This window comes from Stegastes partitus, unplaced genomic scaffold (genome assembly GCF_000690725.1).
Source record: "Stegastes partitus isolate 25-593 unplaced genomic scaffold, Stegastes_partitus-1.0.2 Scaffold732, whole genome shotgun sequence".
Taxonomy (NCBI): Eukaryota; Metazoa; Chordata; class Actinopteri; family Pomacentridae; genus Stegastes; species Stegastes partitus.
Window position 1 is genome coordinate 200,723 of NW_007578463.1, and position 26,545 is coordinate 227,267.

The following is a 26,545-nucleotide window of genomic DNA, read 5'->3' on the forward strand; positions in this document are numbered from 1 at the left end:
ACACAGGTGTCATGAACACTGGAAAACAAATGGTAGCTCTACATACAACGGCTATAGTACTACTTACATTGTTGTTTTGTCTATACTCGTCTCGTCTTTCTACACACAGCTAAGATGGTAACAGTTGAGTCTTTAACGGCTTCGTGGTTGCACTGAGCAGCGCAGATTTTTCTTCTTTTTAACAGAACCTGGTGCAGCCTTTTATGTTTTGAGCAATGTTTTTTCTGACGGAATGGACCATCACAGATGAGTAGTTCAAGGACAGTCTGAAAATGAAGCCAAACTGAAGGTTCTTTCTGTTTTTACACTTTCTAGCTCTGACAAATGGTGTAATTTTGGCGATTTATTAAAGATGACACTGTTTTCGGACCCATCGACCACGTAAAGAGGCCGATTTAACATCAGCTCCCTTTGACCTGTGATATAAATGCGGATTCTGGCTCCTGCTCATGGACTGCTGGCAAGTACGAGCCAATTGTAACCCTGGAACCCTGGATCATTGGAACAGGTGGAGAACAAAATCACTTCTCTATAGCATTAGAAGTGTTCACCGGTATAGGAAACGTAAACTTGTTGAACTGTGGTCAAATGCGACGATCGTGTCCAGGAAGAAGAAGATAAAGGATGCTCCCCATTTGCCTCTATCGTTAGCGCCCTTCTGTACGATTATTTATTTGATTTCAACTTCTGAAAAAACAACAAAAAGGCGCTCTTTCAGATCCTTCGGTTCCTCCTTGGGTTACTCTGGGATCTCCACCGCTGTGTGCTCAAAGGGGACGCCGTGTGAATGCATGTTCCTCAAGCAGATGAAAAGGAACGAAGGCAAACCAAAGGCTTGTAATTTCATGACTGTTCCCGGAAAGCAAAGGCCTCTCCGTCCCCCTTTTCGCTCCCGTCATGATCTCCGTGTCTCTGGGGGGCTCTTCTTGTCTCTTTATCATACGTAGTGCCACTGCAAGGGACAGGAAAGTCAAGAAGGTTCAATAGGGACGGCGAGACCTCACGGAAACCAATTATACACAGGCTCTGAAGCCTTCATTTCTGCGCCGGAGCTCTGAATGGTTTTGATATTCCATGATGAATTACCACAACCAAATGAGAAGGAGAGCAAGGAAAGGAGTGGAGGGGAGGGGGGGAGAGAGCAAGAAAAGCGAAAGAGCAAGAGACTGAAAGAGAAAATCCAGGAGGAATTCTTTGCCTTAACTCCCTCAGGGCGTTTCAGTGTGTTGGTGGAGTGCTGTACGTTTCTCTGGCAAGCGTATCTCCTCTCTTCCACCCACGCGAGTCTCTCAAACCGAATGAAGTCCCAGCGGAGGAGTTCCTTCCTCCATCCAGAGTGTAGCGCGCTCTTATGTAGCGCACACCTCCTCTTAATTAAACAATGGCGAGCGCCGAACATGTTGTTTGACAGAGACTGTGGAAATTAAACTTTGTCTCCGGGAAGGAAAATATAAAAAGACTCGATCTCGCAGGACGGGAGTTCGTTAAGGAGAGAAAAAGTTAAATTTGTACCTTTTGAACGCTCATTTCATCACAGCGATCATTTTATCAGCTGCATCCAGAGCGCATTAATATGCACACACACTGTATACCCCACTGACTGGCAGTTATCTGCTTAAAGCAATGTTTTGTTTACAGTGTTTCAACACCACACAGTTCAAAGTAATGTGATTTTTCTAATGAACCAGTTTTTAATCGGCATTATGTAATAAATGGTCTCCCCCCACTTCAAAGCTCGCTGCTCTGGTTGGTACCCTCCAATGAAAATCGAGTTTTGGCTTTTTTTACCTCGTTAACAAGCTCATACGTTGCTTTTTATATGCGAGAAGACACAACAATAAGCAGCAGCCAACGCAATGGGCGAGTGTTTCCATGTTGAAACTGTGGTGCAACAATGAGAATGACAGATCCTGTCTATGAGCAGGGTGGAACAGAGGAAGACGGACTGTACTGTTCTACTCTCAGCTGCAGAACTGCAAGAGGAGAAACCATTTTCTAACACTTGCAGAAGGCGACTAGCTTTGTGGTATCGTAGTGAAGCTGAAGGCTCACGTTGTCTGTAACTGTTAGACTACTGACGTTGTAGAAAGCAAAACAAAAGAGTCAGAAATTGGTAGTTATTTATGAAACCAATTTACGATTGGTTTTTTTTCAAATTTCTCGAAAAATGTCTGTTAAAGAGTTCTGTTTTATTACGTAAAAAATTAGTAAACAAAGGCCACAGCAAAGGGTTTGTAGAAGCCGCGAACCTAATAATGGCCGATAACGTAATAACGGCCGATAACGTACTAAAAGTCCTAAACCAATAACATAATAAATTTCAGCCAATAACACAATAACTTATTACGTTATTGGTCCACTACGTTTTAAAAACTGCAAACTTGTTACGTTATCAGCTATTTTACATGATAGGCTTCTGCAGGGTTATTTTTATTGTTGATTGTTCAGTTACATTGATCAGCGATTCCCAAAGCCTAACACAATGCCCTCAGATATCTTGTTTTGTCCAAAAACCCAAAGATATTCAGTTCATTGTCATAAAAACAGAAGAAGAAAAAAAAACGTTTTCACATTTAAGAAGCTTGAAGCAAATAAAGTTCGACCTTCTTTTATTAAATATTACTGAAACTGGTTAATCGACTACCAACAGAGTTGGCTCTGACACCAGTATCTGTTATCAATGCCTTTAATTATCAATAATTGGTATTGGTATCGACTCTGTAAAACATACAATCATATTGGTCGACTTTGGATCGAGACGCACAATATTGAATTTTTACCAACATCCAATATTTTCCAGTTCACTCTGATTGAATTTCGATGAAGAGGCACATGTTTCCTACTAATTGCAGAGAACATGAGGTCTCTCTTGTAGTGGAATTAGCATATTATTATACTCTGATGCTATGTGTCCACTGGGGCGATTTTCCCTGCGCCGGATCGCGTCGCTTCCCAAAATCGCCCACTTCAGAGGCGTGTCACTAGCGGCCCAGTAGGCGATGTCTATGTCCATGGTGATACTGAACTCTGAAGACCTCAGTTTCTTCTCCTTCTATCCTGCCTGCATCTGATTGGACAATTGCATTGACTCGCTAACGGTGTGCTCCAGGATTTCAAACTGGACCAACTTTTGCTTTTATTACGAAATCCGTTCAGTGAAAAGTATTTCTGAAAACATCTAAGGCGAGAAATTGGCTATGATGAATCTGTCCTTGTTTTAGTTCAACAATGGCTAGTTTAGCTGCTTTACAAAAGTTTCGCGAGGCGTCGGACCTCAGGTCCCCGCACCTCATTTGCATAAAGTAGAAGTCAAGTCTACTTTATGCAAATGAGCTGCAGGCGGCTCGTGGGCGACACTATGCCTCGTCACAGTGACTGGGAAGCAGACTTTGCCGGATCCAGTGGACACATAGCATCATTGCGACGGCCCTTCTTCCGAAATAAAATGCTTTTTTTCAAATGTAAGCATTCACTGGCTAAAATAAACCTACATCAGCTGTTTTTCAATTTTTATGCAACATTTTCGAACAAAACTTCAAATTTCTAGCGTGAAAGATGTTGTGCATAAATGTCCATTTGGGTTCGATATCAATATTTAATTTCAAAGCCTTTATTGAGTGATACAGATGACATATCGTTGTGAATCCCAAGAGAGCAACACATGCTGTATATATTACCATTCTGATATACGTATGTGGAGGCAGCCCTGTGCGATTCGCTCCACTGCTTCTTCAGAATTGCTTCCCCGGTTTGAACATGTATGTCTGAATTACAGTGTTTGAGACGAGTCGAGGGTGTGCAGGTACACTCGAGTCGCAGGACGCCGTTGAAGCAGATGCTGGGACAAATTGCATATTTCATATGAGAGGATGCAAAGAGTTGCATCTGATTCATTTTAAAGAAAAACAAACTTGCAATTCTGAGGAGCAGAGACGAGCTTTTAGTGGTTTAATCAATGACTGGAGAGGGACTTTAACAGCCAGTTTGACATTTACTGTACAAAAAAAAACGCAAAGACAGCAGGAGTCGAAATAAACGAGTCGTCTGATGATGATCGTCAAACGCTGACATAAGGAGGATTTAATTGATCTGGGTATTGACATGTTTTTTCCATAACTTTCAGTGGGACTTCAATGTGCTCAGCGTGACCCCTGATCGTTTTTTTCAGTAATCATGGCGTACTATTTTTAACTTTTATTCACCGAGGGGGATTGAGAATGACTGCGTGTGATCCAGACCAGCAGCCGGGTCACGCAAGGTACGAATACATGAAAAACAATGAGGCCTCTCCTCCAGACGCACACTCATACGAGAGCACCAGACTACATTTTTCTGAAAACTTCAGATAGGAGCACCATCTTCCATTTTACCCGCACGACTGATAAATGCTTTGGTAGTAAATGCAATTTCATTTTAAAGCAAAAAAAAAAAAAAAGTCGCCAAAAAAGAAACCAGCGCCACTAGTTCTCAGACGAATCCTGCTTCATTCTGTTGTTGTGCTTTACAAGCATTTCACGTTTACTTCCCCACAAACGTCGGGCTCCACGGAGATCAGCACATACGGTACATGGTGTTCCTTTCTTTGAAGCATCTCAGCCACATTAAGTGCCTGAGCTGCAGAGACTAATTCCACTTTTTATTTCAACACAACATCGCCCTCTGACTCCTCGTCTGATTCGTCCTCATTAGAAATTTGGGACCACGGCGGTACAGGAGGGTCTGAAGGATCTCTTCTTTTGAAAAAATGGATCAAAACTTTGTTCCGTTGTCGACAAAAGGCCGAGCCGAAAAAGCGAGTTTACTCACGAAGCAGACACAGGTAGATGACATCTAGTGCAGAACTGTCCCGATGCTGCATTGTTATGACAACGAGAGCCTGGCGTCGGCGCTCCGCTCTAATCACTTCCTATCTCACGCACACCACAAGCCTCCCGGTGTTTCGCATGACATACGACGACAATTTAAAAAAAAAATAAAAATTTAAAAAAAGGAGCATATCAGGGACTCACACTGGTGCTGCTGCTTCTAAAATTTAGCAGCGCTGTGTTCAAAATTGTCACTAAACGGTCACAGCTGGGAGCCCCGGAGCACCAACCAAATCCCTTTACTCGTCGTACTAGTTCTATAGTTGCATCGAACGCACATCACATTTTGGGAAACATTTGTCAGTGTGTTGCATAAACCGAGAATAGAGTTGTGTGGTTGGGATTTTAGCTGGTTGTCTGATAACCTCATGGTGGCATGAAGGCTCCAAGATGACTGGTCGTGAGAAACGGTAACAGACCGTAACTCAATGTGCAACCAAAAAAACGTCAATGTGACGCTTGTGTCTGTGTGCAGATTAAACAAAGACCCTGTCACATGGGATCCAGTTTTCCAGGTGTTAGTAGGTGGATCGCTGGACTAGCTGTTCCCCGCGGTTTCCAGGCTTTATGCTAAGCTAAGCTAATCATGTCCTGGCTCCAGCTCTACCCTTAACGCAGAGTACGGCAGCATGACATGTACTTTCAGCATCGACATTACGCCATGCACATGTGCAATAGTTACAGGGATGTTATGTAAGGGAACTTAAGTGGAACACATGATGCTAACGCTGCTTTCATTTGGGGCTCAGTCGACTAATTTACAAGAGAAGTCTGACTGACTATACATTTTACATCAAGATTCAAAGTCTTCTACTGATCACAAACATAGTTCTACAAGTGAAATGCGCTGTGCACCTGTTCCACACTGAAATAATAATAATAAGATGAATAAGAAAAAGGAATAAAACACACAAGAAGTAAAAAATATATATATATATGAATGTACATATATAGCTATATCTATATATAGAGAAAGATAAATAGCAGAAATAAATAAATCAGATTTCTAAATGGTGCAAAAAGGGAATAAAGCAAATAAAGAAAAAAAATTTTTTTTTTTAAAACATCTTGGATGATTTTTATTTTAACTTTATTGACAACACACGGAGTTTGTCGACGTGCTCAACATGTGCAAAAAAGAACATCAGTTGGAGAGCTGCACAGTTATTGCAATATTAATCACAATGTTGGCTTGTGGAGATGATGACACCTAACATGCTCTGCTCACTGAAAACAGCTCATGTAGGTAAAGTTAGCTGCTTTCAACTGGAATAAATCTGACATGAAAACACCTTATTTCATTCTCTTCAAAGTAGTTTTTGGTCAAACACCCGTCTGAGTAACTGAGTGGAGACTAGAGGCTTCTCTGTGCACGGCCGCCTAGCTAGCATCTTTCATAGGGAACATCTGTAAAGTGCTGGAGTCAATTGATAAGCAGATGTTGAGCAATTGCAGCATTTTGGGTACAATTTAATTCATATTTCGCCTCGAGGAGATGCACTGAATTCATTACCTTAAGTCTCATTTTCATGCAGATTTGTACATTTTCAGGAATGTAGCACTACATGAACATAAAAGCAGCGCTCTGTTTATGTAAATGTGAAACTTGCAATTAAAATATTTAGGCGGAAAAATGAAAGTATTGATGTCAATATTAATCACAAAAATAGGGATTTTAATATTGATTGTGCAGGTACAGAAAGAATGATGTTGACCAAAAGCTCTTCTGTCTACATGACGCTAAACTATTGATGTGTTTGACCATTTAAATGCCAGCTAAAGCCAAAAAACCTAACGTGGATGCCTTTACCAGCGCTGCACCGCGTGAGAAAAACTCCAAAAGCAGTCAAAAAGTACAGTTTTCACATTAAAACTTATATTATTTTTGTATTTTCTATGCAGCTGCGCTCCCCTACAAAGTCTCCCTGATCATTCTGGATTCATTCTTCCCAATTCAGTGTCATTCAAGTCATCTGGTGAAAACTCCAGAATAACTAAATATTGCATCGTCAGTGTTTCGCATCCAACTCGAGCCAGATCGAGTGGACAGACAGCGAAGCAGCAGCCGCTAAGACCATATTAGTTTACCAGTGTTTCCGCAATAACCGCTCCACACACACAGCCTTGTTTTCATTCACTTTTTCTTCTACACAGACGCTATCAAAGCGTTTTAGGCTGTCGGCTGTGACTACAGGAATCATCCCGCAGCCGCGCGGCGCTAATAAAAACATCCTCATTAGTACGCAGCCACGCCACAAAAAAGCAATGAAAATATTAATAAATGAATGAACGGAGCAGAGACTGCCCAGGAGCTGCTTGTGACTAATCAGGAACCACCCCCTTTGATGTGACAATTTCAGTAATGACTGTGATTTTAATTCAGGCAATTATTAGCGTATGAAAACACGTTTAGTGAGATATCCACCTTCTGATGGGAGCTTCCTCCAGCAGGTGTTGTGAACCACGCCGGGCTACAGGAAAGTCTTTTGTGATACAGGTTTAAGTTCAAACACGGAGAGTTTGGGCTGTAATGAGGTGGAGTGCTTCACAGATTTTCGCCCGACATCTTTGCAAATGTGATTTATGCTCGCGGCGCAGCGAGGAGCTCAAATCTTTAATTACCGTGCAAATTACTGGCCACTGTAATTCATCAGTACACAACCACCAGAACCTCGTTTCCACACTAATTTAATGAATAATTGCCTTCTTGGAAAAAAAAAAAACCCCTGCCTCTTCTCGTACGATGGCGAAGGCCTCGGAGGATGCGGCCACTAATGTGGAGCCCAGTTCGCCCGGCGCTCGACCGGCGTTTTAAATGAAACTCGTGACGAACCGCCTTTAATTGCATTGACGTCTTCATGCTGCAGGGAATTCAGCCGTAGTAAAAAAAAAACAGGTTGTCTGGAATATCTGGTGCCTTTTTTTTTTGCCAGTTTTTTGTCAGACTGATTGACCGTCTGCTTTAATTTCTCTCCAGCTTGATGGAGGCCACTGACCACGAATTCCCACGAGTGTTTGTAGGATTAAACCCAACACATGAAATACAAAAAATGTTGAATTCTGTTCTGTGCATCGAATTCCTCACAACAGCACTGAACTTTTTTCTACAAATGTTGAACTGGAAATGCACGAGATTCTGATTTAAAGTGGTATTTTCCTCCTCAAACACGTTTTTTTTTATCTTTTCCGTACGTTCACTTTGATAGTAAAAGACATTCTTCTTGCAGCCAGAAAACTCAGATCTTAATCTCGCCGCGCAGAAATGTTCAGTTTAAACTCGATTGCTGAACACAACCTCACAATCCATTCCCCTGCCCGCAGAGAGGGGCCCAAACATAAATTGAATCCCTTCTCTATTGATTCCAGCCTTCATGTTAACTCCACTTCTTTGGCCAGAAAAGAGAGGAATCTGAGGGAGAAGCCGGTGCTGACCTTCACTCGCTCCAAAAAACACAAGGATCCAGGAACCGTGGACTCGTATCCGATCAATTACTCAGTAGCTTAATTGATTTGCAAAGGTAATCACTGGGCGCACGTCCACCAGGGCGGAGCATTTGATGTTTTAATAAATGGTTTTACAGCAGAACTGGATGACTGAATCGATTCTGCCTCTGCAAGCCTTGATTATAGCACGAGTTGGTGGAAAAAAAAAAAAACAGCGCTGTAGCAGTGGGACACGCCGACCGACGGCCGGGCTTTACCTTTATCGTTCACGCCCGAGCGTTGTGCAGCGCCGCGGTGGAGATCAAAGCTGCTCAATTTCCTCTGACGGGAAGAAAGCCGATACCTCACAGTATCTTATAACGCCGCAGAAAATACAGTAAAGTGTAAAAATACATATGAATCACAACGACAGCGGACGTTTCCCCGTACAGAAACGTTCACTGAGCGAATTTGGGCATCAACATGCAGCTCCTCAACGCCAGAAACGCTGAGTCACTGTGATCATTGCTTTTTAAACTTTAGAGCAATTTCTGAACAAAGCAATTACGCAGGATTTTCAAAAGTTACAGCAGCAATAATTCCTTTTCCTTTTTTTTGGCACCTCTGAAACCCTTTGTGCTGTTAATTTGTTCCTATAACTGTTTGAATTCAGGCATTGCGTCGCGATATATGCGTTTACACGACTGTTACCTTGAAATTAAACCAACTAGACAGCAAAGGAATTGGGAGGGGAGTCGACAAATTCTACTTTGGTGAGCACGAATCAGCTTTGAAACTTTTGGATGGATTTCATGTGAGGAAAATATATCAGAGTGACAGCTGCAGCGAACACATGTTGGGAAGAAGGACGTCATGTTTGTTTCTTGATACCAATTTCATCACAACGACAAAAGAAAGAATGAAATGAATGTATTCTAACATCAACTCTTCTATCTGAAAAAGCTTGGACGGATCATTTAACCCTTTCAACACAAAGTAAATGTGTATTCCTTGTACGCTTCAACACTAAGTAACTCTGGCTTGAAATTAATGATCAGATGTGGTTTTGATTAATCACTCTAGTAGATTTCACATCATTATATATCTGGTATCAATCACAAGTAGAAAAGTTGACAGTTAAATATATATGTGACTCGATAATCCGGTCCTTAACAATCCTAAACCTTGCTATCCGACAGTTTTTAGGAAAAACAAACAGAACCCATAAAAACAGTCTTAACATACCGACAGCCTTGGATTCTGACTCTGACGTGACATTTTATGTCACCAATCAGGATAACGGCGTATTATCTGACTGAACAATCCCACAGATTGGCTACGTTCAGGCTGCAAGACTTGATGCTCAATGAGGATTTCTTTGTGAGTTCGTTCACGTTTCCAGTTCAATGCGACTTGTATGTGATCTGCTGTGTGAACTTCATACGACCCAAAAGTGTCCCGCATGCGCAGAAGAGGACACGACGATGTCACATGCAGTGAGCGTGCTCAGTGTTTATGGAAGTAAACATGGATGGTAACGGTGGAGCGTATCTGCCACTCCCCCACCGCCACCGATGGTGGAAACAGAACTGTGATCGCTAACTAAACCGGCATCGGAGCGCTCCCCCGGGGTGGAATTAGCCAGAAGGTGCACAATCACGCCGGTCAATTAGGTTTGAAATTCAGCGATGCGCAGTGTTCTAACAATACACTAGTTATTATAACAACTATGAACAATAATTAACAGCTAATGAGCCTTCCAGCATCAAGCCCTCCTTGTATCTCGACCTCCGTCTTGACAATCCGACATAAAAGAAGGTTTTACATTTAGTGTTGGATTATCACAACTGTAAGTGGAAGTTTATTCTTGTCATATACATACAGGTGTGAAAAGGTAAACTTCATAATTACCAGAGATATATGCAATTAATTATCAGTTGTTATATACAGTCTTAAAGTCTTGTAATTAGTTAGTTATGATAGCTTATAAACATTTAATGAGGGAATGAAAATCCCGTTTTCTGGTGATTTTTGGGGTCAAATGACATCATTTTACTTCATTTGCATAATTTATTTCATGACTGAATCACTTGTTCACATACGGGGATATATACCATATACCGGAGCCACTATACCGGTCTACAGGGTTGAACGGGAGTCGTAATACCAGCCTGGTATAGCAGGCTATAGTGTCGAAAGGGTTAATTTAAAAAAACAAGGCATGACTGATGTGTGAAACGATACTGTGGCTAACAAAAAAAAAGACCTGAGTTTCTCATATTGGCATTACTTCTGCAGCACCTGCCAAGTACATGAAAAGAGAATGCAAGTCATAAACAGGCTTAGGGGTGATAAATATATGAAAAAACATTAAAGGTTTTACATCGTGCCCCTTTTCAGGAAAGTAATTAAAGTCTCACATATTCCTCTTTCCCTTCAGGAAGAAGACTCTCTCTGCATCTGGCCGTTAACAGCCAACACAGACGTTTGAGACTTGTACTTTCTATCACTTCTAACTTTCTCTGACTTCACATGGAAACATCACTGAATCCAAACAGCACCGCCATCAGACACCACAACGCCGTTAGTCAGAAAACGTGGCGGTTATACAATGAGTGCTTTAGCTGTGCAGAGCAGCAGCTTGGAAATGGCCCTAAAGTGACTGCTGCTGGTTAACGTGTAGTCTTAATTGGCTGCGTTTCAGCCACTATTTCATACTCGCTGTCTGACAACAGGTACAAAAAAAAAATATGTAAATGAGACCAGTGTTATTGGGATTCCAGCTGGATTAAAAGCAGAGAAACAAACAGATGTAAACAACCACTGAGTGTAGGTTGCACTGAGGCACAACAGGCAACATGAAAACACAGAAGCCCACCAAGTCTCTGTTTTTTTGGTTTCAAATGGCTCCCCAGGTAGTCATTATCTCAGTTTCCACAAACCTCTGACCTGTGGGCAAAGCTATTGTTAGCCACATAACCTGCTAACACTCAGGGTTTTCCTGTTACAGTAATAAAAGTAATCCACTGGATCTTCAGCTCCTCTGATGCTGGGAGTGCATGAACCCTCTTGTGTTCACTCTTGAACCCAGCGAGGCAGCAGGTCTACACAATAGTTGAACTATTGGTTCAACCATTTCTGTATAAACTGGATAAAGTTCTGGCTTGTTGAGAAAGGAAAGTAGGAAACACCTTCATGCTGTAACAGTCGCACAAAACACAATAAAAATGGAAATGAACTTTGACACATGGAGCGTCCGACATAACAAAACACTCGACTGCAGCCGTCAGAGTATTTAAAGCCAACAATGCTGTATTATGAAACTCCCTTGTGATGGGAGTTTTTGTTAAACATTCTTTGCCTGAGAAAAGCTTCAGATATAGTCGGTCGTGGGTGTGCTGGTCTACTTAATGTGCGCCTGTCTCTCCTGCTCAACATCCCCCTCGTTCTGGTGTTGTGAAGACCATTAAGTAAACCACACGTTGCGCTAACACACACTGTTGTGTGTTCACAGGCTGAGCAGGGGCGTCCGTAACCTGATAACTTTATTAGCAGCACCCAGCTCTCATTATACGTTAGCGCTGCATTAGCCTAAACAAGCGAACGTTAGTTTTTGTTTTGTGTGACATATCGCTGCAGCTGATGAAGTTCACCAACAGTTTGTATTTCAGGATGTTTTGGAGCTGCTTAAATCCATTTGACGTCCATTAACTTGTCCATGAACATCGATTCAAACACTAAATATCTCTGCAGACCTGTTGACTCGCCCAATACTCAAGGAATCACAATCTCCATGAGGCTAACCACCACAGCTGTGGTATCAGCTATGTTTTCAGAGCTTCAGTATCAACTTGGTACTGAAGTATTGGTTCTGGCTACATCCTTTGTTGGGAACTGAAATGACCATTTAGTAATAAAAGCAAAGAAATGCTGTTTGCAGCGCAACATATTCCACCTTTAAGCATCGGGAGTCTGCTTGAGCATCTCTGATTTGCTTGAAACTAATCGTAAACGTTGGATATTTAAAATGGTTTCCATGAAATTTTAGATGTAATATTTACCTGTGTTCTGTATGGATGAGGCTATCTAGTCATACTTTCGTTTTCGTGGTTCAACTTGTCTTAGCTGCACAATCAAGTGTTTCCTATTAACAAGTATTTAATATGTTTATTATTCTATTATCCTGACATACATGGTCCAGAAAAGATCACCAGCTAACTTCTGGATATTTAATTGTTTTGATAGTACGTGCTGAAAGATGGGACTTTTCATCACAGCTTCAGTTTTTTTTCATATCTCAACTCACCCACAGTCAGAGAATTTTTGATCTACTTGAAAAATCTTTTATATTCTGAATCAATGACATGCTGAGAAATAACAGTGAACATTTCAGGCTTTTATTTTTAATAGTTCATGAGATATTGTTGTTCAAAAATAGCCTCCAGCTGAAAGTGGGTCAACAGGAATTGTTTAAAAATGTTATCTGAGAAAGTACTTAATATATAAAACTAAAATTTCACAATTATCGTTATAAAAATCCAGATTTTATGCAATGAAAATTAAATTTCAGGCAAATCAGAGACTGTCAAGCACAAATGATGGTTAAAGGTGGAATGACCTGATAGACAAACCTGAGGTGGAATGTCACATAAAGTGTTGAAGCTCAGCTAAACTCAGTGATCATCTCAAAACAAGAAATTGGTTTAAATTCTGATCTCTGCATAAGAAATTGAATCTCATAAGATGCTAATTCAGCTAAGATGAATGCAGGTACAGCCTTTGAATTTACTGTTTTTCTGTGTATAATCTATGCAAAACAATTCAAAGACGTTCTGACGGCTGTTTGGTGAAACAACCATTTGATGACTAAAAGTGACTAAAGAGACTGTGATGCTGTATGCGTTAAAGTTTACACTCCCCTGGGATTCCTCTGCAGAACACTTGTCAAGGTTTACAGGCTATTAAACACATCACAGATTGAGTGTGATCAAAGTACAAAGCGAGCCACACTTACAGCGTTTTCATACCTATGACAGCGGATGCAGGGACATTTAGTTGTTTTTTTTATACGGACAAGTAAACATTAATGAAACAGGACACTTTTGAAAACAAGCACATTATAAGGAAACTACAGCAAATGCAACAGAAGCGACAAACTCTAAAACATTTATAAGTGTAATAGTGTAAAAAAAAAAAACATCTGTAACTTGGAAAACGTATTTTTAAAGATTTCCAAAAAACAAAAAATCCAAGCGTAGCAACTTCGCAAAATATCCTCATCGGTGTTTACGACAGGACATTGCAGTGCTTTGTTTCTCCATTAGCTAGACATCCATCCATCCATTATCTATACACCGCTTTATCCTCACTAGGGTCATGGGGGGCTGGAGTCTATCCCAGCTGACTCAGGGTGAAGGCAGGGGACACCTGGACAGGTCACCAGTCTATCACAGGGCTACACTTAGAGACAGACAACCAAGCACACTCACATTCACACCTACGGACAATTTAGAATCAATTTAGAAGTCGGAGAACTCAGAGAGAACCCACGCTGCACGGGGAGAACATGGAGACTCCACACAGAAAGATCCCAGGTGTCCTCACCGGGATGTGAACCGGCGATGATGCTAACCACCGCTCCACCTTGCAGCCCAGGATCCAACCAACTCTCAGTCAGGTTGTTATTAAAACCAAAAGTGGCCTGACATTGCTGGCAAAAAGGACATAGACAGATAATTTATTCACCTCCTCGTGGAAATCAGCAGCTCAGACATGTTACATTCAAGAAAAATAAGGAAATCAATATGCAAATAACTTGCAATTAACGTGCAAATTGTGCTGGGGGAAGAATTAAGGTGCAAATATGGCTGGCATGTGCAATAAAAACGTATTAAGCAAAGTATATAAAGGAAATAATAGCAATTAGCATGTAGGAGGGTGATTTACACACACTCTGGTTTCATGTATGAGCTGCAACTCAAAGAGTTTTTGGTGAAAGCAATGAATTATGACGTTTCCAATAAAACAAACGGCTATAAATAACACAGTGGCATGAATTTTAATTAGTCCTCTGAGCCCCGGGCAGTTTCTAGGCATTTTAGGGCACATTTTTACCCACTGTGGGCTCGTTTTCACTCCACTATAAAGTCCTGCACCTCTGTGGAAACAACACAACTCAGAGTTGTTGTGTCTTCTAGTTTGTCGCATCTTTTCTTCCTGGAGCTGGAAGGCAGCGGTGGTCAGACCGGGTTGCGGTTTTCTTCCCCATCAGATGGTTTGACGAGCCGCCCTACAGCCCCCCCAACGGCAATTAAAAGCGGCCATTGGGCAGCCTTTCAACTAGTAAACCCACAGAAATGTTAAACTTCAGAAACGTCTCCCAGAGGCGCCGTTTCCCTTCGCACTGTGGCAGACGGCGGGCGTGGGGAGCCGTGGAGAAAGAGGCGGCGGCGTAACCTCGGAGTATTTGTACTAATTTAAATTATTATGGTTTCTTAGTTCAAGTTAGCTGGAAGAAGAAAAAAATAAAAAAAGAAACGAGCCGAGACTTTAATATAAAACTCATGGGAGCAAAGTTTCAGAGCAGACTCGGTGGGAACAAACTGTCTTGTTTGGCATCGCTTTATTACTGAATGATTAAATAAGAACTTCTAAGTGGTTGTTTGAACTTCTCAAGTGATCAACACGTTACATTGTGTTATGACACTCTGAGATAGAGTCTGTCTGATAGGACACCGTTTAGTCTGATTTAAGGGTTTCATTTTAACTCTATTTACAAGTTTGTTGACATGCAGGCTTCACGTGTGAGCACAATTAATGGAAACTTAATTATGATTTTGGTTCCTCGCTGTTAAATGGTGGTAATGACGGTTAAATGAGTCCACTCATAATAGTATGAACTCATTTGGTTCTAGCCTCAGTAGATCTGATATAAGAACGCCTTATTTCACTCTTTTCAAGCTCAAACACGTATCTGAGCTGCTGGAAACGAACAGAAGAATGAATTTTAAGAAAAATCGCAAGATGTCTGTGTTTTTTTGTTTTGTTTTTTTTTTGTTGTTGTTCCTAATAACCCCCATTTTTTTCCTGTAATTCATTTATTTTATCTTAATTTTGGTTCAATAGCTTGTGATATTGTTTTGCCTTGTTTTTTAATTTTATATCATTTTTTTGCACTTATTTTGTTGCTGTGTGACTGTTAACATGTACGGCACTTTGGCCAACTCTGGTTGTTTTAAAGGTGCTGCAGAACTTGATTTCATTTTGATATGTCTAACTACGGTCTGCAAGGTGGATCAGTGGTTAGAACCATTGCCTCATAGCAAGAAGGTCGCCGGTTCGCGTCCCGGTGAGGACACCCGGGATCTTTCTACGTGGAGTTTGCATGTTCTCCCCGTGCAGCGTGGGTTCTCTCTGGGTTCTCCGGCTTCCTCCCACAAGGTCTAAAAACATGCTGAGGTTAATTGGTGATTCTAAATTGTCTGTAGGTGTGACTGTGAGTGTGCTTGGTTGTCTGTCTCTAAGTGTAGCCCTGTGATAGACTGGTTACCTGTCCAGGGTGTCCCCTGCCTTCACCCTAAGTCACCTGGGATAGACTCCAGCCCCTCCGTGACCCTAGTGAGGATTAAGCGGTGTATAGTGGATGGATGGATGGATGGATGGATTATGCAATATTATTATTCTTTTTTGCTCTTTTTAATATTTTTTTCTTTTGTTTTTATATATTTTTTCCCTTTCATTTGTTCGAAATAAATTCTATTCATTCATTCATTCCAAAGAAAATCAACATGTTAATGTAAAGAGATCAGTCTGTGGAACGAACACATTCATTTTTAACGCATTAATGCATGAACAACAGAGTTATTACTCATGCCACATTAAAAATTCCAATTGGGGCAGAGGTGATGAACACAAACTTAGGTTATCTTGGGGGTTGTGGCTCAACAAGCTGGAGAACCACTGGTGTAGATAACGGGTAATAATGGTTCGATACAGTTAAATCTGTCCAGCCACCTTATTTAAATCCCATCTAAAACGATGCGACCTTAAACGCTGAACCTGAAATTTTCTCACTCGCAAAAGGTCACGGATTGAAACGTAAAGAAATGATTCGTAGGAATAATCACATCGGCCGACAGCAAACATGTACTAAGGCGAGTCAAATCAAGACAGGCGTGAAAACAAATAAAGGGTAAAAAAAAAAAAAAAGGCTAAACTGTGACGGAGCTAACGAGAGCTGACTGCAGGTAAAAAAGTCATTTCTAAAAAGGGGAAAGTGATGTATTGTTGCACGGCTGCCGAGCACCGCGGCTGCTGGAGGCCCTCAGAGAGCCGCAGTCCACCGTCACCTGATTATTTTTCACCTTGTTTACGGCTCCTCGTCTGCACTCCTTCATGGCACTGCCTCCATCTCCCTTCCCTGCATGGACCTGTCTCATTACGTCCATCTCAACGAGTCGCTCAGCCGAGAGAAAAAGAGTGTGTGTGGTGGTGGTGGTGGTGGAGGCGGGGGGGAAGAAAGAGGGAGGGATGGGTAGAAGGGCAGGTAACACAAGGACAGGTGAGGAAAGACGATTAGAGAGAAATGAATATAGTGGCGGAACATTGTCTAAATCCGTCCTGACAAGAGACGAGAAGGTGTTTAGTGTGGAAATCAGTCCGAGCGAGTAAATTCATCTGAAGCAGGACGGGCAGGGAAGGACACAGTAACAGCTTACATAAAGCGTGTCTCTGCTTTAAATCAGGAATTATGTCTTTGAGAGGAGTAAACAGCAGCTGCACACCTCACCCCGACTGCACACACAGTTTGGTTTGTGTGCGGATTAAACAAACAAGACATCGTGTGTTTATTAGGTAGCTTTAAACGTGCTGCATCCCAACTACAGCTTGTATTTAAAGGACCCATATTGGGCTCCTTATCAGCAAATTAATCAAGTCTTATAGTTCAATATTTCAGCTGAAAACACTGCAAAGATTATTCATGTCACCGCGGCTGTGTAATTATAAATGAGCTGCTGCTGCGACTTCAGGAAGAAGACTCTCTCTGCAGCTGTGATCGACAGCTGGCGGGACTTTGTCTGAATCCCACCCGACACAAGACAAGAAGGTAAATCAGTCAGTAAATTCGTCTGAAGCAGGACAGGCAGGGAAGAACCAAGTACCGGCATATAATTTAAAATGATTTCAAAGTCCAAGATTGTGGCCCTTTTCAGCAAAATTAATGCAAGTCTCACAGGTCCATTTTTCAGCTCAAAACACTGCAAAGATTATTCATTTCACCACGACTGTAGAACTCCTGGTTCTAGCCTCGTTATAAATGAACTGTTCTGCACTGAAAACCAACGAGCTGCTGCTGCTGCTGCTGTCCACGCCGACTTCAGGAAGAAGACTCTCTCTGGAGCTGTGACTGACAACAAGCAGAACATTGTCTGATCCGACCCGTCACGAGACGAGAAAGTTTTAAGTGTGGAAATCTACGGTGGCCCAGAAGAGTCAAAACAAACAAAAGCCACAACAACACAACACAATAAGCCACAACGCTACAAAATTAACCACAACACAACCAAATTAACCACAATACTACAAAACTAGCCGCAACGCTACAAAATAAGCTGCAACACAACACAACGGCTGCAACGGAAGATGTTTTTTTGAACCCGGAAATAATTACATCCAAATGAATCGATGCATGTGTCTCAAACATGACTTACACAGCACCACATTAAAACAAAGATCAAGTCTCAGAAGCAATCATCAGAGCATCACACAGGCTCATTCACAGCTCACACAAGTCAACAAGTGACTCAACAGCCAAGAGAAGCAACACACTAAATTATTAACTCTGAGAGAGTACACGTCAGCACAACACAACCGCCTCAGAGCCCAGCTAAACCAGATAACAGGACTTCTACAGCAACAACAAACGCAACGCAAGGAGTTCGACACACACAGCCGCAGAGGATGCTTCGGCAGGTATGGAGGTCTACGAGGCAACAAAATGCTGCTTTTTGCAATTTAACAAACAGAATAAAGGTTTGACACATCAGAAACTGTGTTTTAAGGAGTATTTAGTGTCTCAGGAATAAACTAGTCAAGATTTGATCAGTCTAAATATAATGAGTTTTAGATCTGGAGCTGGTCTGATGTGGTCCAGATGCTTCTTTTTTTGGGCATTTTTAGAAGCTGAATAAAGTTTTTGCAAATCAGTTGTGTTTTAATGGCTCTTCAGCCTCTCTGTTATAATGTAGTCAAGATAAAACCAGGATATATGTATACGGTGGTTTTAGATCCAGTTCTGCTCTAATGTGGACGTTGTGTAAAAAGAAAGCTGTGAAATATCCTTTTTTCAGCAGTTCTACACATAAAGTTAAAGTTTCACAAATCACAAACTGTGTTTTAAAGAATATTTAGCCTCTACCAGACAATTCAGCTCAGATTTTACCATTTTATTTATATATATATATGGTGGTTTAAGATCTTGAGCTAGTCTATTGTGGTCCAGGTGTGAAAAAAGCAGGGAAATCTCTCTTATTTTGCATTTTCACACATAAAGTAAAAGTTACACAAATCAGAAATTGTGGTTTGATTAAAATTCAGCATTTCTCAGACAATTCCATTCAAATTTTAGCTTTTTATTTGTATATATGGTGGTTTTAGATTTTGACCTGGTCTAATGTGGTCAACTTAAGGGCAAAAAAAAAGCATTAAAAAAATAAATAAATAACTTTTTGACATTTCACAGAGAATGAAAGTTTCACAGACCTGACAGTGGTTTCAGAGAGCATTAAATGTTCATCTAAAATATCTAACACGGTTTTATATCATTAAAATGTAGAAAACAGTGAGCTACAAGTTAAGTTTCCCTTAACTTTTCCCTTAAACGCTGCCGCTGGAAGCTAACTTGAACAGAGATTCAACAGAAGGTGTGTTTGACTCACCTGGTTTAATGTTGAAGGTAATTCTTCTTTCTTTCTTCCACAGAGAGGAGCTGGTCCATATTCTTGTCATTTCCAACCGCACCTGTTGCCCTTTAGTTTGTCCTTAAAGCTCCGTGGATGTTAGCTACCTAGCATTAAAGAAGCTAACATTAGCATAACTGGAAAGTACGCTACCTCGCTAAGTTGTTTGGTAAAATGTTAACTTTCTGCTGTCTGGTATGATGACAGAGCGCAAATAACTTGTTATAATTCACCTCTGGGTTTCTCCTCCACAGTCTGGTCCGTTCAGTTCGTCAGTTTTTACGACAGTGAGCGTTTCTGGCGTTTTTAATTAGTTTAACCTGCTGGTGATTGCGTCTAAATGGGGTGCAGTACCACCTTTGGCCACTACGGCAGGTTAACCATAGCAGCCGTTACAACCCAGAGGGGCGCTGTTTCACCCACTACAGGTGGAAATAAAGTGAAAGTTGAATTTTTCTCTTTAAAATAAAAACTCCACTAAAAGTTTGATTGTTTCTTAATGTGTCTTAATTCTTATTTCATGCATTTTAATATTAGGATTAAATATAAAACTATGGCTGTTGTTCCACTGATTAATTACTGAATATTTTACAGATTAGTCTAATAATCTTAATGATAAATTCTTCGGTTCAAGTCTGCCTGTTTATCTAGAATTGGTTAAAAAAATTTTATACATTGTGTAGATTTTGCAAGTAAGAATTTAATTGTACAGAGTAACTGTCTGGTTTTCTGTACATATGATAATAAATGTCTTGAATCTTAAATCTTCTCCAAAAAAGCAAAAATAATTCTTTAATTTAAGTGTATTTTGAAACCTTATGTTATTATATAATGCAGCAAAGTACAAGATATAAACTAGGGTTTGCATATGAATGTGCAAAACTCTAGTGTTGAACTGGAAACTCTAATATGATCTTTTTTTAAAAAGACAAAATAAAACATTTAAAAAGAAAACTATCACTGCAACTCCAGAAGAAATGCAGGTTCGAGCTGCATATTTAAGCAAATTGCAACACGGGAATGGTGGATACTTTACAATAAAAGTGTGGAACAGCTAAAGAAACTCTATTGTGTAATCAATCTCTGACTTTTGTCTCTGGATTAACTTTAACTCATGAGTCTGGTGAGTTTTTCAGATGATGTCGCAGTTATAAAATCAAGATTTTATCAGTGCAGAGGAGCAGCTTTAAAGTAACCGCTGCACAATATTTCATACTTGTTCTGTTGTCTGATAACAAAAACAGAAAAATGTATAAATGAGAACAGCTTTTTGGGGAATTTGGCTGCAATTAAATACAGCATGTGTGAGCACAGAGAACAGGAGAGAAGTAAACACACGTCATTGCTTTCTGTTCAGGTGTTCAGGAGCTGGTTTAGTGTACGAGGAATGTTTTTCTTCTTTAAAAATGTATAGAACTCTCCCTGTTTTGAAGCTTTGTGCCTATAAGTCAGACTGACTACAGCTGACCAATGACCAGATTCAAAAACGACGGACGGCGATGGCACAGTGACACAAAAGGAGAATAAAAAAGCGTCATATTGAGACATTTTTAGCACCAACATCACTGATTATGGCGACAAATTGCAGCTGCTCTATTCAAACTCACTTATTCATAACATGTAGACTGAAAGAGCTGCAGGTTGTGCTTTGAATATTTACAATAATGCTCCTTCTTAATGTTGCAGTGGACACAATGGACCGTACTTTTAAAAGACGTATTGCTTCTGAAGTTGTAATTTGTCCCAGTTCCAGAGGACAGAGGCACAGATGGACAACACAGATGAGGACGCTCAGGCGGGATGGATTAGTTCAGCGACTTTAATGAACACAAAGGTGAAGGAAACAGGTAACAGGAACTAAAGAACAGGTCCATTTTCCCTGCATGCTCTTTCTCGTTTGTTTCAGTGCAGGCTGCTGCTGCCCTCACAGAGTCACGCTACTTTTTCATGAGACTGCGCCTTAAGCTTCGTCCGTCCGGCTCGCATATCCGTTACAGTCTGTTGTGCGAAATGAGCCGTCATCTGTTTGTGCGCTCTCGGTGGCTGAAGCTCGTTACTCGAGCAAGACGCCGTGATGTATGTTATCCGCCGTGCAGAGGATTGTGGGTCAGAATGGCCAGAAAAACATGAATCTGTAAAAGGGGAGCAGATGTAGTCGGACATGGAGGTGTTTCTGTGGGACGACTTTTACATCCAAATCCATCAAAAGGTAAAGGTATCGGAACACACCTGCAGATCTGGAGCTGGTGGAAGTGACTAAACACTGAGGAGGTGATTGGAGTTTTAGGAACAGGTGAAAAGGTGGGTTTGGAGTTTGGAGGTAAAGTCTGAAGGCATCTGGTGGTCGGGAGTGTTCAGAGTTTTTAAAATCCTGACCATTACAAATAGGGATGTCCCGATCAAGTATTTTTGGCTTCCGATCCCAGTCATGTAATATTTGCTGACACCTGATACCCCATTTTCCTACGTAATGATACCATTTTCCACACTTGAAGTATTACAGATTGACTGTAGTACCTGGCTGTGCCACCAGGTGGAGCCTCTTACCATTTAAGACTGTAGCAACCAGTGGAGCAAGATGATAGCATTAAGCTTGTAAAGGGACACCACAACAGAGACTTCTATGAGACTCATAGAACAGCAAAGAGTGACAGCTGAAGTAGAGTTCAAGTAAGGCAGCAATTTTACTTTCCAGAAGAGCATCTGATGGCCTTTCTTGCCGCATTATTTCCTGTTTCTGAGTGGAAATAGATGTAAATAAAGTATCGGACATACGAAGATACTTAACCTCACCTGGTAAAGTAGGGGCGTAACTCCCATTCTGGGGCATAACTGTATATTGTAAAGCCTTATATCACTGTAAATAAAAACTCTGTTTGTCATGATTCCTTTAAGAGGAGAGAAAAGCTTTGAGCTGGCATGTTAAGTTGAAAAGTAATGCAAGAACAATCTGTCTTTTGTGACATTCTTCTTGAACTTCTGAGGTAGCCTTGTAGGTATGGGAAGATACCCATAACTTCAAAATTCATTAAGTATGAAGTCTGATCAAAAAGTTCAGAGACTGTTTGTTGTTTATGCACAATGCCCATAATGGTTACAGGCATGCAACGTCTGCAAGCAGTCACTGTCAAAAGACTATATGTGGCATCAGGCTTTCATCAGTGGGAACTGCGTTGCACATCACAGGTAGTTGTACATTTGCAGTTTCTCCATTGAGCTCAAACTGGAGCAGATGATAAAACATCACATCTGTTTCAGTCACTGGTCGGGATGATCCAAGCTTCATGTGATCCAAGCTCCTGGCTACCATCAGGAGAAGAAACAACAACATTATCACTTTTTATCTGCCATACTCACCAGATTGGACTTCCTGCTCCTTAACAGAAGAAATTAGTCACATTTTGACAGAGTTTAGAAGATTCTTGTCGATGGTGCTTGACATGTTGACCGAACAGGACTTCCAGGGAGCGTTACAACCACTCATTTGTGGCACAAAACCTTCAACAGGGGTGACATCCAAACGTTAATCAGGTGCAATTTTTAATTTCTCTACACTCAAAGTCTTGTACTTTTTAAATCAAATCTCATTCTGCCCATTTCCACCATGCGTGTCCACAAACGATCTGACCATATAAGAAACTCACTCCTCTGAAGTTTGCTGCCGTTGGGTGTTTTATTGGTATTCCGGCGTATGGCGGGTTTAGAGCGAGTCTGGGAAGGTAAGCCGACCCAGAAAACTGGCAGACATTGTATACAGATGGTCGCAGCCGGAGAGGGGAGAGCATGTAAATACAACTGAGGAGCAAAAGGTGGGAAGTTGATCTGCAAGTAAGGTCTGGATGGAGAGTTCACGGCGATGAGGAAGACTTCAGGGGTTTAGCGACGACGGCAGGTGACAGGATCAAGGACTCGGTGGCAGGAGAGTGAGAGGATGTTATTTTATTACCAAATTCACATGTAGATTCCAGCCTCTCAACAACAATAAAGACGAATATATTTGCTGGTCATGACGTAGTGAAATTAGAAGACGCTCGTATGTTCCCTCAACCTCATTGTGTATCAATACTCATTTGTTGCAGCAACGTTCAAGTTTTCTTCTCTCTTTGTGAGAAAAATGACCAAGAGGACACGTCAGAGGTGCCTTGATTTGCTTTGTACCAGCTTCTTTTTGTTGATTACATACTTTCAACAAGCCTGCAGATGTTGTTTTTTTGACCACACACTTCCACCTAAAGCTGGTAAAACCCCTCCACTCCTGAGAGACTTGCACTGGATCCCAATTAAATCCTCTGAGAACGCGCAGGGACGGCGTCAAAACAGGCAAAACTATATAAAAAGAGGAAGTAACTGTGACTGTAATTACCAGATTGAGAGTAGTGCTGCTGCTGCTGTGTGTTCTGGTCTCAACAGTGAAGCCGTTAAATGACGAGAAAACCACAAAACAAAGCAGAATTTCCACCGAAGTCAGTCTTAATAGAGTCATCTATTGGATCATAATGACAAGAAATTGCAGTGAAATCTTATTATTGGGTGTAATTTTTTCCGCAGTGGGGAAAAGTGCACCGTGATTTATTTGTGGGATTAACATAATTATGTAAAACACCAGTAAAATGTCAACCTGCAGGTCCAATGAGAGGATGAGTTGAAGTTCGAGTGCGGCGAAAGCACAAAGATGTAAAACGTTTAGAGCCTTTTCTCAGATTATCTGGACCAGCTGCAGGAAAACATGCATCTCCTGGTGCACTTTGGCCTTTTTCATGCCAAGAAAACAGCGTCTTCAGAGCCCTGCTGGAGCTAATGTGAGGATGAGGAGGACGGATGACGGTTACATCTTGATTACAGAAGACCGTAGTCGAGTGTCACCTGCCGTCTCCGGGCCGCGGATCATCGATCCGTCCCCGCCGGTCCCCCGGAGGCCTCCGCTCGCCGCCGCTGCCACCACGGTCGGCGATTAGCTCGTCACTCTCCACATTTCTGGAGCAGAACTAATCAGGCTGGAGAAGAGCCTCGCCCCACCGTCGCCCATGCGTGACTTGTCTTACCGATGTATGCACGAGGCCAAAAGGGAGGCGCAGCAGAATTGGATTTTCTCTCCAGAACCTCCCCGGCGTGCTGACGGGAAGCCGATCTGTCGTTGCCGTTAGAGACGTGCCGAGTTCATCCGTCCTCTGCGTAGCTGATCAGCAGGACTGACTGACTGAATGAAGAGGTAATTATATTGTAATTAACAGGTTTAGACGGATACACTGAGTCTTAAAGGCCGACTGTCAGCACGTCGGCCAACACGAGGGTTAGATCATATCATCAGATTATGTGTTTTTCCTGTGATTTTACCAGCAATTATCTGGAATTTATCCAACAACTGTGAAAATCTGTAATTAAATGTTTTTGTTTTGTTTTTTACAACCATTAAAAAAAAAATGGGGGAAAAAAAGTGAAAAAACACTATATTGTTCAAAAACTAAAAAAAAAAAAAAGAAAGAAAAAAAATTGGGAAAATAACAGCAAATTTCTGTAAAGTAATATTTTGTTCTAGATAAAATACTACAAAAAAATATGTTGGAATTTTACATTAAAATTAATAAAAGAACAAATTACTATTTGTAAAAAAAAAAAAAAACAGGAAAAAAGAAAAATATGATAAATAATAATTAAAGAAACCGTGGTAGTGGTGGAGTAGTGTCATGTTTTAAAAAAAAAGTAAAAAGCTGTTTAATGAATAAATAAATAAAGGCGAATATCTGTAAATTTATATTTTTTTGCTGATTTAAATACAAATCGTAAAAAACACAAAATTTTGATGTAGAAGTTTACAGTTTAAGCGTTTTTTTAAAGGTTAACATGTAAATTAATACTTTTTTTTGTGATTTTACTGGATATTATGTGTAATTCAGAATGAAAAGCAGTTTCAGATCAGGTCCGCCTCCATCCATCCCAACACCTCCTATGATGAACCTGTGGAGGCGCCGCTGAGCCTGAGCATCGCTCAGCATCTCCATAAACATGTGGTTTTTATTCAAGGCGTCTACCTGTGGCCTGCCGTCACCGACACGAGCGGCGGTGAAGGTGACTGAGGATGACAGGCAGCCGAATGCCTTTTCACCTGCAGCTGATTTCTGAGCGCTTTAGACAAATGGGAACAGGCCGCCGCAATTATTGCTTCCCGCTGACCTTCAGCTCCGTGATGGAGCTGTCACCGCTTCATGCTCGGCCTCGTTTTTTTTGTCCCCCCCCCTCCACATCTGCACCGTTTCCAGCTTCCCGCCTAATTCTCAGCTAAGTGGTTCCGATTGGGATGCTTCCTCGTCGCTCCGTGGATGTTTGGCGGGAACTTCTTGACCCTCTTCGCCTGATGGTTTCCGATGGCGTTCATGTATTATGGAGGCAGACTCGTCACTCGGCGCTTCACGTTACTGAGAGAGTTTTCTTGGACAGACGAGGGAGAATGCAGCTGATAAATTCTGCATGTAATGATTAAATTTAAATACAGAGGTCAAGAGCCCTCATTATTTGCACTAAAATATTAAAATACCGTTAATATTTCATGCCGACCAAATATGCGGCGCTGAATTAATTTCAAAAGAAAAATGTTTGCGTAGAATAAAGTGCTTTGGGGGGGCCGGCGTGTGAAGCGTCCTGGAGCTGAACGTCTAATTGGGCCGCTCAGAAGCTCGCTGTGGCGACGCGCTGCATCAGGAGGTGAAAGGTGTCGCCGCCTCGGTTCCACCTGATCTGGGCCGATCTTTATAGCAAACCCAGTGTGAAGAGTTGAGACTAAAAATAGAGCTTCAAGGAGGAATTAGTGCTCAGAGAGGAACGTCTGCTGCTCTCACCTCATTTAAAGTCCATTAACAGGACATGACTCCCCTCCAGTAGCGCTTCACTGATAAATAAACATCTTGAGGTTAGCGATACATCATCTACACTGTAAAAAATTAACTTTTAGAAATTAGTTTTAAATTTACAATTTACTGATATTTTACCGATTTTCCCTGTTTTGTTAAATTACAGTTAAAATCTATTGAAAACACAGAAGAACAAATGAATTTACATGTTCAACCTAATTTTTTTAAAATTTTTGTAAGGGTCAAAACTGTGAATAATGTCCACATACATTAAAATAAAAACTTTTACAAATGTTTTTTTTTTTTTTAGGATTTTATCTTTAAAAATTACATTTATGTATTTATTTATTGATGTACAAATAGTTTTTAAAAATAATTTTATGTTTCATGGTAAAATTACACTTTATTTAATTAATTATTTATTTATTCATGTAGGAAGAGTTTTTTAAGGAGT